At 39.1% G+C, this 17,924-nt stretch overlaps 1 long non-coding RNA gene and 1 other non-coding gene across 2 annotated transcripts; one reads left to right on the forward strand and one right to left on the reverse strand.

Moving 5' to 3' along the window:
• Positions 1-4,766: 4,766 nt before the first annotated feature.
• LOC133793467 (uncharacterized) lies at positions 4,767-6,698 on the reverse strand. The gene is made up of 4 exons (XR_009874832.1): positions 6,342-6,698; positions 6,187-6,261; positions 5,655-5,716; positions 4,767-4,936 (listed from the first exon to the last, which is right to left on the reverse strand). It is a non-coding gene; the product is annotated as an uncharacterized LOC133793467 (long non-coding RNA).
• A 10,713-nt stretch (positions 6,699-17,411) lies between these two features.
• LOC133798966 (small nucleolar RNA R71) lies at positions 17,412-17,518 on the forward strand. Its single transcript, XR_009876180.1, has one exon. It is a non-coding gene; the product is annotated as a small nucleolar RNA R71 (small nucleolar RNA).
• Positions 17,519-17,924: the final 406 nt, after the last annotated feature.

Below are 17,924 nucleotides of genomic sequence, written 5' to 3' on the forward strand. Positions count from 1 at the left end.
TATTGTGTAACAACAATTTACACAATAAAGGGTAATATTTGAAGGTTACTAATTTGTAACACCAAATATGTTACATTATTTGGATATATCTCATATATCTAAATATTGTAACTCTCTATTATATGTGACAATATGTGACACACTTTGTCACATTTATTTAATCTAAAACATTATATTATAATATAATATAATTTTACATTATATTATAAAATAATATAACACCAATAAGTTACCGTGAGTTTATTTATAACAAATAATCTCACTACGTACTTTATTAATTCCTCGCGACTCCACTATCGACTCATAATTGCACTATTGAATTCATAGAAGACTTTACATCAAATGTAAATACGTTATCCATTGTTATAACGATAATTATCATTCAATCTTCTATAGGTAGATCTACTAATGAGACGAGTGAAAATTACTGTTTTACCCCTCATTACTGATCTCGAGGCCTAAGGCTTGAATCCCCAAGCTAAAATCTCATTTCTGGTCAAAAATGCTCTATGGGCCGCGGCCCTCCCTAGCCAACCAACGTAGGCCGCGGCTCACCAAAGACATGCCGCGGCTCATTATGCAAAACAACAAGGAACCAGACTTTTCTCCCATGCGTTCTCCTTGAAACCAACCCTTCAATCCAGTTCCAAACATTAACCAAACACCCAATTCAACCCCTAAACTTCATCTACAACTTACCCTCATCAAAACCCAAGTTAAACACCACCCAAACTTCCATTAATTACAACTATCCACCAAGAAATCACAAACTGAAAACTTAAACCAAAACAGAGTAAAACCAGAAACTAATGGCTGAAACTCACCTCAAACTTGAGATTAAACCCCCTTCAATGGATGATCCAAGTCTACAAACTCCAATCCTTGATTTCCTAGCTTGACTCCTCAATTTGGGCTCAAAAACTCCAAAGGAGAAATGAGGGAAAATGATGTACGGGAAGGAGAAATGAGGGCTCTGTTTTTGTTCTGTTCTTATACAGCCAACTAAAGTCCCATATAAACCCAAGCCAAATGACCTAAATGCCCCTAGGTCACTTAAGGTTTCTAAAGTCATCCCAAGGGTAAAATTGGTATTTTCCACCTATCTCGTTAATCATAATTAACGCTTTCCAATTCCCGCTAATCTCAATATTCCCAAATACCAAATATTATTATCTCGTTACCCTTTAACTCCCGGTAACGCTCTATTCACCAAAACACCCCGAGACTCACCCCGAGCCCCGAGCTTGTTATGACCAAACCGATAATTTATATTTAAAGATCGTCTCATGCCGAATAACTCAAACCGATCCACATTATAATGTGGCCTCACAATATATCATTGACATGCAAACAAATATACAATTATGCCCTCAACGGGCCAAATTACCAAAATACCCCTGTTAACAAATGTGGACCCACGTGCATGCATTTAACATCATATTATAATATAATTCTCATTAACATGCATATATTCATTTAATGGCATAATTAAACAAGTATGGCCCTCCCGGCGTACTATTCCCGCCATTAAACACATCGGAGAATTTGGGGCATTACAACTATCCCCTCCTTACAGAAATTTCGTCCTCGAAATTTACCTGAACAGCTCGGGATACTGACTCTGCATATCTGACTCCAGTTCCCAGGTCGCCTCCTCGGCCTTGCTGTTCCTCCATAATACCTTAACCAAAGGTATCGTCTTATTCCTGAGGACCTTGTCCTTTCTGTCAAGTATCTGAACCGGCTACTCCTCAAAGGAGAGATCTGGCTCAAGCTCCAGATCTTCATATCTCAAAATATGGCTCACATCAGATACATATCTCCGAAGAGTTGAAACATGAAACACATTATGCACGGCAGACAATGCCGAAGGCAAAGCCAATCTGTAAGCCACCTGACCAATCCTCTCCAGGATCTCAAATGGACATACAAATCTAGGACTCAGCTTGCCTTTCTTCCCAAACTTCTCACCCCTTTCCATGGCGAGACTCTAAGGAAGACATAGTCTCCCACTTGGAACTCCACGTTCCTGCGCTTGGGATCTGCATAGCTCTTCTGTCTACTCTGAGAAGCAAGCATCCGGGCTCTAATCTTCTCAATAGCCTCACTGGTCCTCTAAACTGCCTCAGGACCCAAGTATCTCCTTTCACCTGTCTCATCCCAATGAATGGGAGATCTACACTTCCTACCATACAACATCTCATAAGGTGCAACTCCAATGGTAGACTGTTAACTGTTATTGTAGGAGAATTCTATCAAAGGCAGATACTTACTCCAAGATCCACCAAAGTTCAGCACACATGCTCTCTGCATGTTTTCCAATATCTGGATCGTCCTCTCAGATTGCCCATCTGTCTGAGGATGATAAGCAGTACTGAACTTCAACTGTGTACCCATGGTTTTCTGTAAACTCTCCCAGAACTTGGAAGTAAAAGTAGGGTCCCGATCTGACACGATCAACCTAGGAGCTCCATGGAGGCGCACGATCTCTCTCACATAGAGATCTGCTTACTGGTCAACTGTATAGGTAGTCCCCACTGGCATAAAGTGAGCTGACTTGGTGTAACGATCCACTATCACCCAAATAGAATCATGCTGACCAACAGTCCTGGGTAAGCCCACCACAAAATCCATTGTGATGTCTTCCCACTTCCACTCTGGGATATCCAGAGGCTGTAATAACCCTGTCAGCCTCTGATGCTCAACCTTGACCTGTTGACATGTCAAGCACTTAGCCACATACTCTACTACATCTCTCTTCATACCTAGCCACCAATACAACGATCTCACATCTTGATACATCTTCGTGGTGCCTGGATGCAAAGAATAAGGTGTAGTATGAGATTCATACAGAATCTCTCGCCTCAAAACAGTGTCCAGCGGAACACATATCCGCCGCTTGTATCTCAACAAGCCTAACACAGACACTATATAATCTCTGGATGCTCTAGCTAGATCATCCTCTCTGATCTTGATCAGCTGTGGATCACTCAGCTGACCTTCCTTGATCCTCTCTAACAGTGTAGACTGTAGCGTGATGTTAGCCAACTGCCCCACCAGTAACTCTATACCAGGTCTGGTCATATCATCAGCTAACTCTCTGGCTATCAGCCTCATACCATGAATCTGTCCCGGACCCTTCCGGCTTAAAGCATCAGCTACCACGTTGGCTTTTCCTGGATGATACAAAATCTCACAGTCATAATCTTTTACTAACTTCAGCCAACGCCTTTGTCTCATATTCAAGTCTTTTTGGGTGAAGAAGTATTTCAGGCTCTTGTGGTCTGTATAGATCTCACACTTCTCTCCATAGAGATAGTGCCTCCATATCTTCAAAGCAAAAACCATAGCTGCTAACTCTAAATTATGAGTAGGATATCTCTTTTCATACTCCTTCAGCTGACGAGAAGCATAAGCTATTACCTTCTCTGACTGCATCAGAACACAGCCCAAACCCTGATGAGAAGCATCGCAGTAAATCACAAACTTCTCCTGATCTGTCGGAAGACTTAGAATCGAAGTTGTAATCAATCTCTACTTCAGTTCCTGGAAGCTGTTCTCACATTTATCTGACCACACAAATTTCTGGCTCTTGCGTGTCACTCAGTCAACGAAATAGCAAACTTTGAGAACCCTTCCATGAAACGCCTGTAATAACCTGAAAATCCAAGGAAACTTCTAACCTCAGAAGCATTCGTTGGCCTTGGCCAATCTCTAACCATTTCAATCTTTGCTGGATCTACCTTAATCCCCTCCTTACTGACAATATGTCCACGAAAGGATATCTGAGACAACCAGAACTCACACTTCTTGAACTTTGCAAATAGTCTGTGTTCCCTCAATCTCTGTAGAACCAACCTCAGATGCTGCTCATGCTCTGACTCAGACTGAGAATACACCAGAATATCATCGATGAAGACGATCACAAACTGGTCTAGATAATCCTTGAACACTCTGTTCATCAGATCCATAAAAGCAGCAGGGGCATTAGTCAATCCAAATGACATAACTAAGAACTCATAATGCCTATACCTGGTACGAAAAGTAGTCTTCGGTATATCTCCCTCCTTGACCCTTAACTGATGATAACCAGAACGAAGGTCAATCTTTGAGAATACCTTCTTACCTTGCAACTGATCAAACCGATCATCTATCATTGGCAAATGATACTTTTTCTTAATTGTCAACTTATTCAGTTCTCTTAATCAATGCACATCCTCAGAGAATCATCCTTCTTCTTCACAAACAGAACTGGTGCACCCCAAGATGAGAAACTAGGTCTGATAAAACCCAAATCTAACAACTCTTGCAATTGCACTTTTAATTCTTTCAACTCAGCTGGGGCCATTCTGTAAGGCGCTCTAGACACTGGCTTCGTCCCTGGTGCCAGTTTTATAACGAACTCAATTTCTCTGTGTGGTGGCAACCGTGGCAAATCTTCTTGAAATACATCCAGGAACTCACATACAAGTCTGGTATCTTCTGGTCTCACTGGCATGACCTGGGTGGTATCAACCACACTGGCTAAGAATCCAATGCATCCTCTTTGCAAAAGATCCCTGGCCCTCAACACAAAAATCATAGGAATGCGAGGTCCATGTGTAACACCCTCACTTATTTTAGTTAAAACCATATTTGAGGTGTTACGTTTTCAAACTATATCATAATTTATTATTGTGGAAGTCTGGACATTTTTTTTTTAAACTTGAAAACTTATTTCACATTATTTACATTAAACATAAAGTGTGTCTCAAACATATTATACATAAGTATTAAATAACCCAATTTATTTTCAAAACATAACTTCACACTTTATTACAAACATCTCACTGATAACTGAAATAACCCACAAAAGGTCGATATGTTCATATGTACAAATCAGGGTCAGGACCATGCTTCAGTTCTCCTCATGTCATTCACACATTTCTTTCTCTACCTGCAACACAAGACAACTGTGAGCCTAAAGCTCAGTAAGCAAAGTAATGCATGCAATGCTAATGATTACCCAATATCTATGGACATACACAACTTCTTTTTAAATTTTGGGCCCCTTAATATTGTGCACACTGTTTGAATTGGTCAATGCCTGCAGGGCTTGTTACACATACAATATAAAATCCCATGGGTTCTCCTCCGGCCAGCCATCACCACAGTAGGGCACATTAAAAACCTTATTCCATCGTTGCCTCGTCGGGCTCAAGAGTTAAGGCGGCCACACACTGTGGTGTCAATACATATAACAATAACTCATATGGAGGAGAAATAAAAACGGAAACATGACAAACAATATAATTGGTTCACTAAAACCTAGCCCAAATTATTGGGCAGCCACTATAAGCCTACTATAGGCCTCCGTTTACACTTATTAACACTTTCATTTGCCTTTTCAAAATAGTGGCACTGAACTTAAACTTCTTATTACAACTTTCTTTTATGTTGCACAAAACTTGCAAAAGCATCATATAATTAATCATCATAATATCATGCATGGTCTTATATCATATAATAATTTACCATATCACTATTATGCCATGCATACAAATTTATGATGAAGTGTCAATGTATGTTAATACCACTTACTCACAAAATATTCATATAATACATACTTTCACATAACATGTAATTCTTGTGTTGCAGTTGAGTACTTTACTTACCTTCTGTCCAAAATATAATTCATCGTGTAACAAGTGGTGTCTTAGGTATTGATGTGCTTATCCTGACAATGGCATAGATTTCTCATCACAATGAAGGTAGTAATACATTGAACTATCATTTAAAAATACCCATAAAACATCATATCAACTTTCATATCCAAATCATGCCTAAAATGCCTTAAACCACCTAGATCGAGCATTAGATTTATCTTAGACATTTGGAGAAATTTTGACAGAGTTTCCCCTTAATTTTAGCTATCCTCAAATATCAAAATCAACCAATAATCAACATCAAATAACCTGCCATAACCATATATATCCCAAATACCAACATAATTCATCATAAAGTTATCATATATCGATTTTGATAAAATTCTAATTTCCTAGATCATCACCTAAATTAAATGAGTCTCCACATCTATTCAAAAATTTATAAACATATATACTCTCTTATAAACTCAATCAAATAACCAAAAATCATCTTCTACTCCAAGAACCCCAAAAACCTCATAAAACACAAAATTTCACTTACCGAGCAACTTTTCGGCGAAAACATTCTCTTCAAGCTTTTCTAAACCTCAAACCACTTGGAAACCCCAAGAAATATCTTAAAAAGGATAAAACACCATATATAAGCTCTCAGCAAAATTCAAAAACATAGTTTAACTTCCAAGTACAAGAACTTACCATAAAAAGGCTAGAACTAAGCTTAATCCACTTCTTTGGCTTTGATTTCACTTGGATCTCCTTAGAATTTCTTCAAACCAGCCAAGAAATGGTTTTTGGTTTTCTTTTCTCTCTGTTTTTCAGAATAATGGTCGTGAAAAGTGATAAGGTTGATGAAAATTCCTTATTTTCAATGATTTAGCCTTATTGTATCAAAATTTGACACCTTTCATCTCATCATTTCACCTTTTGACTTATGAAAACCTTATCACTTCAATAATTTCGACTTAATCATCTGCTAGGCCTATTATCCTTATGTGTAAAACACTCACACCAAACCTTAGGTCCATATGACTTCATACCCAATAGTTATGCTTACCCGATTGAGCGTAGCGCACTTATGCTAAGCTCGTTTTGACTTTGCATCAATACCACTGATTATGTATACCTCCCATCAAGAATTGATCTAATGGTTCTAAAACCATTTTTAAATCATCAATGTGACCTTAATCATACCTCTATTACATTTGGTAAATCCATAAATACTCAATTTTACACCGAAATACTAGTAATCGACATTGTACTATTTTTCGCTACTTAACCTATTTTGCCTTCTATATCTCACTTTCATCACTTAATTCCATGCCTTGTCCATATTTTTCATACTTTCTTATATCTTGAGCACATCAAACACCCATAAAAGACAACTCAAATGCCACAAGGTTAATAATATTGAGCATACATATAGACATCACATACACAACTTTTATACTTATACATGAAAACACTTATAAGAATATGCATATGCTCAAATTATACATATTGTATGATATGTAATGCAATGCAATCATGTGATTATTGGCTATATTATATCCAAATAATGTGGGTTCTACACCATGCATAGCACCAACAAACACAAAAGGATCCTTACCTTCAGGCTCAAAGGTGACCATCTTCCTTCTACAATCAATGGTTGCCCCATACTTTGCCAACCAATCCATACCCAATATCATATCAAAGTCAGTCATAACCAACTCTATTAAATCCACTGATAACTCTCTGCCCTCTATTGTCACTGGCAAAGATCTGACCATCTCCTGGATACCACTAACTCTCCTGTGGGTAGCAAAGTACCAAACCCCACAACATAAAAATCACAGGGTCTACACAATCTATCAATAACACTACTAGCAACAAAAGAATGTGTAGCACCAGAATCAATCAATACATTGTAAGCGGTTTCAGCACTAAGAAGCTGACCTGTAACAACTGAGGGAGAAGCCTCAGATTCTGCTTGAGTCAATGCGAACACTTATGCTGGGGCCGAGCTGTCTGCTTTTCTGGGTTCTTCTTTTCTTGCCTTAGGGCAATCCTTTTTAAGATGACCCACTGCTCCACATGAGAAGCAGGCCCTCGCCATACACTCTCCCAAGTGATGCCTCTTGCATCTAGGGCACTCAGGATAAGACTTCCAGGCTTCTCTACCACCTGGACGACCCATAGAAATACCACGGGGCCGCCTATCAGGACCTGATCACTGGGGTCAACACCCCTACCTGAACCCACAAATAGAGGAACTGTCCTCCTAAAATCTTTTATGGCTGCACTGTCACGCCAGGTCTTGATCTCTGCACTCTCAACTGTGAGTGCCTTCTCAACCACCTGTGCATAGGCAGTAACCCCTGCCACAGTGGTGATACGTACATCATGGGCTAATCTGGGCTGTAGCCCCTGACGGAATCTCTCTCTCCTGGTCCCATCAATGGGCACCAATTCCTTGGCAAACTTTGCCAAACGATCAAACTTTAAGGCATACTGAGTGACTGATAAACTTCCCTGAAGTAGCCTAATGAATTCCTCAGCTTTAGCTGCCCTGATAGCATCATTGTAATACTTTTCATTAAACAAGGTCTGAAACTCCTCCCAACTCAGGGCATTAACATTCTTGGTCTGGGTAATCACTTCCCACCAAATCCGGGCATCCTCCCGAAACATATAGGTAGCACAGACCACCCTCTCATTACCAGCCACCCTCATAAAGTCAAGGATAGTGGTAATCATACTCATCCATTGTTCTGCCTTGGCAGGATCTGCACTGCCCTCAAATACAGGAGGTTGTTGCTTCCTGAACCTTTCATAAAGAGGTTCCCATTTATTTCCAACCTCAGGCAACTGCTCTGCTGCTGGCACCGACACATGAGGTGCCTCTGATACACTAATCACTACAAGCACTTGTTGCTGTCTCAGGAGACGAAGCTCCTTTCCTTGTTTCAACACTGTTGCCTGCAAATCATTAAACAACTGCTGCCAGTTTGCAGGAGCTGGCTGTGGAATCTGAGACTGGTCATTCTCTTGACCCTGGCAGTTATTATTATTCTGGCCCTGATCACTCTGGCCAGCTGACATGTCTGTCTGCCCTGGATTCATTCTTATCTGTTACCTTGCTGAAACAATGATCAATACGGCCATTCAGGTAGTAATAACTAAACCTCTTGCCGCCTTATGGTCCAAGAACAAGCAGACAATTATCATATTCCACAGTTATACAATTATTCAGGCAGATACATGTTTATAGCATTCAACACTTAGCATGTATCGCATAACAACTCATAAACATGTTAGGAGTGTGTCCTAAAAGAATGTAAAGACATTTGTTTTTTCTGTGAATAAATAAATACAATGGTTTATTATTATTGTCATATTTAGATTGTTAAATTATTGTTTGAATAATTTTGTAAATATCAGAAAAATTCCATATTCATTATTGAGGATGTGATCTTGTATTAGTACGCGAGAATTAAGATCACATGAATGAATAAAAATAGTCAACAACAACAAATTAAAGTTATGGAATTCTTTAATTGGAGTTGTAAGTACGGTTTACTGAGTATCATAATGATACAAATAATCTAGATTCGGATTATTGATGTGGAAAGACATATCGGTAAAGGTGCTTTGTATAATATGATTATATATGACATGGACCGATATGAATTAAAGTCTTTATCCAAAAACCATTTAATAATAAAGACTTGTAATTCATACCATAACTGATGATCATTTATAGATCAACATAAATCCTGAGTGTTCATGAACTCCTGTTCATGTTTATTAAATCTTTTAATTCATTCATTAAGGTCTCTTCAAAGAATGAGGCTAATGACTTTTGTTTTAGAGATTTAATATCATGGATGGTTGGGAACATGTATCAACAATACAGAATCTAATCTTTCCTAACAGATCGTATATTAGTTCCCTTAAGGGTTAATTCTGGAACTGAATGATTTTGAGCTCTGTTTAACGCCCAAAATGTGACTACACTAAGCGGTAGTTGTAGTAAGATCGGGCGGTCGATCCACAAGGAGGTAACCTAAAATCAAAAGGTTAGTAGAAAATAGCACAAAAAGTTAGTAACAAGAAGTAAATAAAATTGTAAATGGAAAGATGTTTGAGGTTTTGGTATTGTATTTTGATAAAGTGATGAAATGAGATAAGTGAAATAAAGGTAAGATGTAATCAAGAGTTTGAGAAAATGAAAGGTTTCAAGAATCATCCATATGCTTGTTTAGTTACTTGGTTACTTGATTTACAAAAATACACAAGTAAATAGTTCACATCCCAACATTTACTTAGAAAATCTAACATTAAAGTCCATAGTTTTTCTAACAAAAGTTCATTTGAGTTATAAAGTTCTTTACTTTAAAAGCACAATGTTAATCTTATGAAAATTCTAAAAATGACAAAATACCCAAGGGCAATAATGCAATAGAAGATTAGACATAAAATTATGTATCAATATTACTTTTACTAATTAGAAGCACATAGAAAGAGCATGACTAATCCTATATACTATTAGCATAAGTAAATAGAGATAACAAAATAAAGATAGAGATGAAAGAACATAAATAACTCAAATATATTACATTAAGAACATAGTAAATCAAAGTGGCAAAATAACATTACTTGCATATGGAATCATCCCTAACCTTCCTAGGAAGATTAGGCCATTATGCTCATGATTCTCACAAAATTCTAAGAAGAAAATATGAGAAGAAAGTGAGTGGAAATTTTGCTATAGTTTCTCTACTCTAAAAATTACATACCAAATGTGAAGAGAGTGTCCCTATTTATAGATGGAGAAAATGACTAAAAAGAAATTAAACAACAAAATGGGGTTTACAAAATAATTCTGAAATATTAATAGTAAAATATGATTAAAAAAATCAAATCTTATTATTAATATTACCCTAGCTATTTTAGTGTATGGTCAAATGCCCTTTTTCAAAAGTACCAAAAAAGATGAGTTTTAAAGCTCAAAATGGTAATTTTGCAAGGCCCAATACCCACAAAATATGGGTTGAAAGTGGCTGGTGCAGATGAGGGTTTTGCCCATGGGCAGCCAATGAGAGGAGGCCACGTGGCGCTAGCTGGGAGAGGGCTGAAGGAAGTTGGGCTTGCTGGAGGAGCTTGTGAAGGAGGCTGGGCTTGGGATCCTTGGCTGAAGGAGAATTTGGGCCTGCGTTTGGGGTTTGGGCTCAGCTATATGTTTGTTGAAGGAAGACTAAAGTGGCGTTGGAGTGAGGATCAAGAGGTCAGCTTGCATATGAGTCAAGAGGCTGCTGAAGGACGCGTGGCGCGAGGAGGAAGCGCCACTTGGCGCGCTGGCAGTGGGGGATCGCTGGGCTTGGGCCAAACGGGCCTGGGCAAAATTACTTCAAAAATGCCACAATTCCACTACATTTTCAATTCTACTTCTTCTCTTCTTGCTTTCTTTTTTTTTTCTTTGTTTCCAAGTGCCAAAATACACTTTATTTTCTACAAAATATAAATAAATTAAATTAAAATCAAATATTTCCAATGTAAGAATATATCACATTAATTCTATGAAAATATTAATTAAAACTTAATTTATTTTGACAATTAAAATAAATAAATGTGCATTTTTCACCACTAATCACAACCCCCAACCAGCTTATTGCTAGTCCCTAGCAATTCAAGTGAAAAATAAAATTATCAAGTTGAATAATCAAGTCAAACAAAGCAAAATCATCTAAGCATTTTCAAAGTATCAGCAAGAAGTCATAAATTACTATCTAAGCTACTATAGTTGCGATTTCAGAGTTGTGTGTGTGTGCACTAAACCATATTCTTTTTATCACAAGTCATAACACAAATAGTATCGAAAAATCTCAAAAGTATAAAGATCTCAACTCCAAATTCCTCACGGGCATCGAAAGTATTGTATGGGAAGGATTACACTCTTGGAGTTGGAAATGTAACAATTTACGCTCAATTGAGAAAAGACAAACTTTTTAGGACAAGCAATTTGAACAAATATTGATCACAAGATAGGCAAATCAACTTATTAGAATTCAAATGACAAACAACCTTTGGGATTTTCATGAGAAAACTCTAAGAACAAAATGACAATTAATTAGAAATGATAAATAAGACAATGAACTATAATGATAATTAATTTTTTTTTAATACAATTACACAATAATAGAAGGAAGTGTTGCTCTTGTTCTCTTTTTTTTTTTTTTTTTTTTATCTCTTTTTTTTTCTATTATTTTTTTTTCTTTTGTTTTCTTTTTTTTTTTTTTTTAATTTTTTTTTTGACAAGAGACAACACAAAAATAAAAAGGAAATTACAAATACAATACAATAAATAGAACACAAATTTATTACAAAGACTTGTCTTAAATGAAAAATATCCCTCTAGTAAATGTCATGTTTTAAATTCCAAATATGTGACTTTACCAACTCAAATGATCAATAAAAATTCAAAAAGTTGTTTTCTCAACTCTCACAACTCACCAAGAAATGAAAAACTTTAAACTTGAAATTTCTCTCAACTATTTGTGTTAACAACCAATTTATTTATCATATGTTTGGAAAGTGCACAAAAGAACTCTGAAAATCACTTCTTAATAGCTAAATATAGTAAGAACTGACTCAAACCAACAAATTCTACTCATGCTTGGATAATGTTGAAAAAATTTGACTTAAAAATTCAACAAGACAATAATGTTTTCCAAATGACTGCTAATGACGTAACAATAAGATTTTACAAATGAAAGCCAATGCATGTTCACCACCCCCAACCAAAAATCAGACAGTGTCCTCAATGTCAAAATGAATAAGCAATGAAAAAGATAAGGAAAGAGAACACCTGGATGATGACCATGTCCATGAGGTGAGAGCGAAAATAGCCTGGTAATAAAACCCCAAAACAAAATACAAAAACGAAAAGCATACAAAAATAAAAGAAAGACAGAAAAATAAAGCTAATGAAAAATAAAAATAAAAAGAACAACAACAAACCATTCAGAACGTCAGAGTGTATAGATTGGGTCCTTAAGAAGGACCTCTTCAACATGACTCACACTCTCAATGTAATGCTTCAGCCGTTGGCCATTGACGCGAAAAATTCTCCCATCGGTTGGATCCTCGACCTCCACCGAACCGTTGGGGAATACTTGCTTTACTACAAATGGGCCAGTCCATCGCGATCGCAGTTTACCGGGATGCAAGTGCAAGCGAGAGTCATACATATGCACTTTTTGATTTGGCTCAAAGTGTTTTCGCAGGATTTGTTTGTCGTGAGCGATTTTCAATTTTTCCTTATAAATCCTGGAATTGTCATATGCATCGTTTCTCAACTCCTCAATTTCGGACAACTGGAGTTTGCGATTGATACCTGCGGCATTCAGATCAAAGTTTAGGGCTTTGATAGCCCAGTATGCTTTATGCTCGAGCTCGACAGGTAAATGACAGGCTTTGCCAAAGACAAGCCGATAGGGAGACATCCCAAGAGGGGACTTGAAAGCAGTGCGGTATGCCAAAAGAGCGTCTAGAAGTCGTGTAGACCAATCTTTGCGGTCGGGATTTACCGTCTTTTCCAGAATGTGTTTTATCTCCCTATTGGCTAACTCGGCTTGACCATTGGTCTGTGGATGATAGGCATTTGCAACTTTATGAAGTACACCGTACTTGCGCATAAGAGCCTCAAAGGATCGGTTGCAAAAATGAGTGCCTTGATCACTGATGATAGCGCGAGGGGTACCGAACCTTGATAACACATTTTCTTTCAAGAATTTGACAACTGTAGCGTTATCATTGGTTAGACACGGTACAGCCTCGACCCATTTGGAAACATAATCCACAGCGAGGAGAATGTAAAGGTAGCCAAAAGAAGGTGGAAATGGTCCCATAAAGTCTATCCCCCAACAATCAAATATTTCAATAACAAGAATTGGGTTCAGGGGCATCATGTGCCGACGGGATAAGGATCCTAACTTTTGGCACCTTACACAAGAACGACAGAAATCATTGGTGTCTTTGAACAAGGTGGGCCAGTAAAGGCCGCATTGCAAGATTTTTACAGCGGTTTTCTTCACAGAGAAGTGACCACCACAAGCATCATTGTGGCAAAAATTCAGCACACTAGACACCTCATCGTTGTGGATGCATCTTCGAATGATTTGGTCGGGGCAATACTTGAATAAGTATGGGTCATCCCAAAAGAAATTGCGCACCTTGACCAGAAATTTGCGTTTGTCTTGTGAACTCCATTCAGATGGGAGTTCACCTGTTACTAAGTAGTTTACAATGTGAGCATACCACGGCAACTTAGCAACAGAAAGCAATTGTTCATCGGGGAAATCATCATGAATAGGTGGACCGTTAGCGGGATCGCTGAATTCAAGTCGGGACAAATGGTCCGCGACGACATTTTCAACACCTTTCTTGTCTTTGATCGTTATGTCAAATTCTTGCAGGAGAAGGATCCACCGTATTAATCGCGCCTTAGCATCCTTTTTGGAAAGGAGATACTTAAGGGCGGAGTGATCTGTGAAGATCGTAATAGGCGATCCAATCAAATAAGATCGGAATTTGTCAAGGGAAAAGACAACGGCAAGCAACTCTTTTTCAGTAGTGGAATAATTCATTTGAGCACTATTGAGAGTTCGGCTTGCATAATAGACAACAAAGGGTTTCCCCTCCCTTCGTTTCCCTAGCACAGCTCCCACAGCAAAGTTGCTGGCGTCACACATGATCTCGAAAGGAAGACTCCAATCGGGTGACTGAATGATGGGAGCGGAAGTGAGCGAATTGACAAGCGCTCGGAAGGATTCCTCACACTTAGGTGTCCACTCAAAGGTAACATCTTTGGCTAGGAGGTTGCTCAGCGGACGAGCAATCATTGAAAATTTTTGTATGAACCTCCTATAGAACCCAGCATGACCAAGAAATGACCTAACGTCTTTGACAGTCTTAGGAGTCGGCAGGTTGGAGATAAGGTCGACTTTGGATTGATCAACCTCAATTCCTTTTTCAGAAACAATGTGACCTAAGACTATGCCAGAAGATACCATGAAGTGGCATTTCTCCCAATTGAGGACAAGTCCTTTCTCGATGCATCGTTTTAAAACAGCTTCAAGATGAAGAAGACATGTCTCGAAGGAGTTTCCAAAAACAGTTAGGTCATCCATGAATACTTCCATTGATTTTTCGATCATGTCACTAAAGATGCTCATCATGCATCTTTGGAAAGTAGCTGGTGCATTACACAAGCCAAATGGCATACGCCGGAAAGCAAAAGTGCCAAAGGGACAAGTGAAAGTGGTCTTATCTTGGTCCTCTAATGCAATCTCAATTTGATAATAGCCAGAGTAGCCATCAAGAAAGCAATAGAAAGGATGGCCAACTACTCGTTCAAGAATTTGATCAATGAATGGGAGTGGAAAATGATCTTTGCGGGAGGCGGCATTTAATTTTCTATAATCGATGCACATGCGCCACCCCGTCACCGTTTTTGTGGGGACAAGGACCCCTTTTTCGTTTTGGATAACGGTGACACCAGATTTCTTGGGCACGACTTGAGTAGGACTGACCCATTTGATATCTGCTACCGGGTAAATAATACCAGCGTCTAGCAATTTCAAAACTTCATTTTTTACAACTTCCTTCATCGTGGGATTCAGTTGCCGCTGAGGGTCTCTTCGAGGGATGGCTCCGTCCTCTAGATTGATTCGATGAGAGCAAATTAAAGGGCTAATACCTTTGATGTCAGCAAGCGTCCAACCTATCGCAGATTTATGCGTTCGCAGTAGCTCGAGTAACTGCAATTCTTGAGAATTTTGAAGGTTGGATGAGATGATAACAGGAAAGGTTTCACCGTCTCCCAAGAAGGCATGTTTCAAACCCTCGGGAAGTTGGGTCAATTGAACAGTTGGAACCTCTTCGGCTGAAGTTTTCGGCTGTGCCCTCTCGCGAGGTAGCTCTTCAAAGCGAGGTTGCCAAAACTGAGTCCTTCTATTGCGTGAGTCTATGCAATCTGATATTGCAAGAGTAGACTCAATAGAACTGGGACTTTCATTCTCTGACAGAAGGAGGAGTTCGTCAAGATTATCAAAGTTGTTTCGCAATTGAACCTCCTCGGGAATCAAAGAGTCAATCATGAATGTTTGGTAACATTCATCATCTTCTCGGGGTTGTTTCCCGATGTGGAAGATATTGACTTCAAGAGTCATGTTTCCAAACGATATCTTCATTAGACCATTCCGACAATTGATCAAAGCATTTGCTGTAGCAAGGAATGGTCTTCCGAGGATAATAGGAATTTTCGACTCCATGTTTACCACAGATTGGGTATCAAGAATAAGAAAATCCACGGGATAATAGAATTTTTCAATTTGAACCAATACATCCTCAACGATACCCCTAGGCTTTTTGGTGGAACGATCAGCAAGCTGTAGTACAACAGATGTTGGCTTCATTTCTCCAAGACCGAGTTGCGAGTATACAGAATAAGGCATGAGATTAACACTCGCGCCAAGGTCAAGTAAGGCTTGGCTGACTTCATGGGTCCCAATTTGGCAAGAAATGGTGGGACAACCAGGATCTTTGTATTTTGGCGGTGTCTTTTATTCAATCACCGCACTCACTTGCTCGGTCAAGAAAGCAGTCTTCTTGACGTGGTGCTTCCTTTTTGCAGTACAAAGATCCTTGATGATTTTGGCATAAGCGGGCACTTGTTTAATGATGTGAAGCAAAGGAAGATTAATCTTCACTTGTGTCAAGTGCTCAAGGAGTTCAGCTCGGTTATCAGGAAGTTTCCCAGCAGGTTTCAAAGCCTGGGGAAATGGTATTTTTGGAGTGGCATTGAGTGGTGGATTTTCAGGAATGACTTTTGGAACACTGGGAGAATTGGATTTTATGGGTGGGTCTGGCAAAGTTTTACCGCTTCTCGTCGTGATGGCATTTACTTCCTTGACGTTTTGATCATTTGAATTTGAAGATTGGGCCATGTGTTGGCCTTGAACATTGAATTTCGGTTGGGAAGGAAGTTTGCCTTTTTCAGGAATGGCCAAGGATTCAGTCAATTTTGAGAATTGACATTTCATTTCCTTGATTTCTTCCATCATTTGGCGATTCAGTTTGGATTGTTCCTCCATGAATGCATGAAGAGTATTCTCGAGAGAATTGCGTTGTGGATGAGCATTGTAATGAGGTGCAGAATACGCCTTTGATGGTTGAACTTGTTCCTCATTTCTCCATTGGCCTCCAGACGATTGAGCTTGGTTGGAATCTCTCCAACTGAAATTTGGGTGGTTTCTCCAACCAGGGTTGTACGTATGGGAGAATGGCTTGTTATATGCCCCTAAGGCATTGCATTGCTCCTCATAAACCCCCCTCATTTCATTCAAAGCTAAGCAGTCCTTAGCTAAGTGCTCCGTCCCTCCACATACAAAGCAAGGTTCTTGCGGTTCCACTTGAGCGATCATGTGCGACTTTTGCCCATTTTTCGTCATTAAGACCTCAAACTGCTTTTTCAAAGCTTCGAGTTGGGCCTTAATACTATCCTCTTCTCGAAGTTGATAGATCCCTGATGGTTTGTGTCGGTTGGTGCTGTCAGTAGCACTTGGACCAGTCCAGGTGTGAGATTTTTTTGCAGTTTCTTCGAGATATTCAAGAGCATCGTCTGGCTCTTTTTCGAGGAATTCACCATTGCATAGCATCTCTACAAACTGGCGCTCACGACTCGTGAGGCCTTCATAGAAGTAACTGACCAAGCGCCAGTTCTCATAGCCATGGTGCGGGCACTGATTTAACAGATCTTTGAATCTTTCCCAGACTTGATAGAACGTTTCATTGTCTTTTTGGGAAAATGTGGAAATCTGTCGTTTCAGACTGTTGGTCTTATGGCTAGGGAAGTGTTTCAGAAAGAAAGATTTAGTCATCTCCTCCCATGTTCCGATTGACCTAGGTCTCAAAGAGTACAACCAGCTTTTGGCTTTGTCCTTCAAGGAGAAAGGGAAGAACTTCAGTCGCACAGCATCGGCATTGTCGGCTCAGTTATAGAGCGTGGCTACCACCTCCTCGAATTCTCTGATATGCACGTATGGGCTTTCGTTTTCCATTCCATGAAATGTAGGCAAGAGTTGAATCATGCCAGGTTTAAAGTCTAATGCGGGCATATTAGGAGGGAAGATAATGCATGAAGGTGTGGAAGTGCGAGTGGGATGGAGATAGTCATTGAGAGTTCTGGGTTGGATTTCATCATTGCGAGCCATTGCGAATGGGTTATTATCAGCGAAA

The sequence above is a fragment of the Humulus lupulus genome, chromosome 8 (assembly GCF_963169125.1).
Source record: "Humulus lupulus chromosome 8, drHumLupu1.1, whole genome shotgun sequence".
Classification (NCBI taxonomy): domain Eukaryota; kingdom Viridiplantae; phylum Streptophyta; class Magnoliopsida; order Rosales; family Cannabaceae; genus Humulus; species Humulus lupulus.